The sequence below is a fragment of the Palaemon carinicauda genome, chromosome 11 (assembly GCF_036898095.1).
Source record: "Palaemon carinicauda isolate YSFRI2023 chromosome 11, ASM3689809v2, whole genome shotgun sequence".
NCBI lineage: Eukaryota > Metazoa > Arthropoda > Malacostraca > Decapoda > Palaemonidae > Palaemon > Palaemon carinicauda.
In genome coordinates this window covers 124,243,803-124,246,361 of record NC_090735.1, presented here as the reverse complement: position 1 = coordinate 124,246,361, position 2,559 = coordinate 124,243,803, and positions in this window count along the sequence as shown.

Genomic DNA, 2,559 nt, shown 5'->3' with positions numbered 1-2,559 from the left:
TGACCTTGAATATGATGAAGATGACCCCAGGTGGTGTTGGAAATGTCACTAATGAACTCACCGTCCTCAAAACCCCCCATTTTGACTCAGAGAACGTGTTTCTAGCCCTTCTTAGAAGTCATTTTAGTCCAGGACTCAAGTTAATCCTTCAGACTCAAGTTAAAAACCCCGATCAGGGGACGTTCCAGTCCTTTCTTGAAGGATGATATATGACAATATATATTAAATTAGGACAGCTCTGCAGACTTGCCTCACATTATAATCAGCTATCTCTCACCATTTATGAGTTACACACAAAAAACGAGCAAAAATGACCAAAATTCACAAATTTGACCTTGATAAATGACTTTTAGACCTTGAAGATGACCCCAGGTGGTGTTGAAAATGTTACTATTGAACTCACCATCCTCAAAAACCCCCATTTAGATCCAGAGAACGTGTTTCTAGCCCTTCTAGAAATCCTTTTAGTCCAGACTCAAGTTAATCTTTCAGATTCAAGTTAAAAACCCCGAGGTCCTGACGTTCCAGTCCTTCCCTAAAGGAGTCTATGATGGAGACGGTAAATGCCCGTTTGGGTAGTAAGGTCCTTATGTGTTGGAGTGTTAGCATCTTGAACTTGTTGTTCACTATGAACTTGTTGAGTGGCGACAAGTCCAGAATGACTAAGTTTTTCTGAGTCCTTCTTTGGAACACAAAACAGCTTTCCTTGGAACTTGATGGACTTTACCCTTCGGATTACTCTTTTCTCCAAGAGTTCTCGGATGTATTCTTCCAGAACGGGGGTAGAGTGTTGGAAGAATTGTGGGAATGGAGGTGGAGTGCTGTACCACCTCCAACCCAGTCCATTCTTGATTAGGCTGTGGGCCAGGGATCAAAGGTCCAACGATCCCGAAAAAGATGAAGTCTATCTCCTACCGGAAGCATTTCACTTCTGCTGCTGTTGACCTGAGCCCTTGCCTCCTTGATCGCATCCTCCCCTGAACCCCCTTCCCCTTGAAGGGCGTCTAGACGAACCTCTGGCTGTTCCTCTACCTCTTGGGTGAAAGGTAGTAGACTGCCTTTCGAATGCTGGGTTAAATGCCGGAGACTGCGTTGTCACGGCTTGGGGTACCAACTGGTACGTGGTCGGGGTTTGTGCCACCATCTGGGGCACTGCGGTCATGGGAAGTTGCTGCTGTTGCTGTCTGTACGGTTTGGTTGGCCGAGAGGGTAGCCTAGGCTTCTTAGTCTTCCTTTTTGGTGGGGGACCCTCATCCGGGGAAGACTTTCTTTTAAGAGATAGGCCCCACTTCTGGAGAAGGTTTCTATTTTCTGTGGTGGCCTTATTCACTACCTCTTTGACCACTTTGTTAGGGAAGAGGTCTTTACCCCAAATGCAAGAGGAGATTAGTTTCCTCGGTTCGTGCCTCACCGCAGCCGAGGCGAACACGAACTCCCTACAAGCTCTCCTAGCTTTGACGAAGCTGTAGAGGTCCTTCGTCACTGTGGCCAGATGGGTTTTGGCCACCACCATAAACATCTCTTGAGCTTTGGGGTCACTTGCCATCGTCTCCAGAGTCGTTTGTAGAGACATTGAAGCGGCAAGTCTGTCTTTTGTCTCTTGCTCCCTACGCAAGATAAAATTGGACAGCTTCGGGAGGTCTTCACCGAACTGACGTCCGACAATATTGGCCTCCAACTTCCTGACTGAGAAGGTAAGATGGATGTCCTTCCAGTCTTTCTGGTCCATGGGTAAGGCCAAGGACAGAGGTTTACACTCCTCCAAGGAGGGACATAGTTTACCTGCCTTGACCGCTTTCAAAACAGCCTTAAATCCCTTTTCCATAAATGGGAAGGCTCTGGTAGGAGAGGCCACAAAGGAAGGATGCTTCTTACTCAAAGCAGGTACCTTTGAGTTTGTGAAGCCCCTCTCCTTCAATGAGCTTGATAGTAAAGCTTATGCTTTATTATGGTAAAAAACTATGACCTCCTTCGGCTCCGTCTCTTCCTTTGAGGCTGGCTCCTTCCTAAGACGGACATAGCAGTCCGGGTAAGACTCCTTGTTGGGCCAGAATTCCACTTCTTCGAAGGGAATTGAACCCAACTTCTCCGAAATGACAATCTTTCCTGTTGTCATAGGCATGTGCTCGGCATACCTCCAAGGATTGGCATCCGAGCACAAAGGAAGGTCCTTCACGTTGAGCTTCTTCTGGGGCCCACGTGATGCTGCAAGTCTCCGCATCTCTAACTTCATTGCAGCTTCCTTCTCATCATTCTTCTTCTGCGTCTGCTGAATCATTTCAACGATGGAAGAAAGAGTCCTTCCCAGATCATCTGGGATAGCAGACAATGTTGAGGAACAGGTTCAGGGGCCTGAACTAGAGTAACCGACCCCTCGTCGATTTCTTCCTCCTCAGTATCCGGAGCCTGGGTCAGCTCCTCTTCTTGGTCTTCTGCCAGAAGGTCCTTTCCGGTGTACTCGGACACCTCAGACATCCTATCGTCCAGTTGGATGTCCTGTAGGGCGTCCGAGACTTCAGAATCCACCGGAATCTGAACTAGAGGTATCTCCGCTTGAGG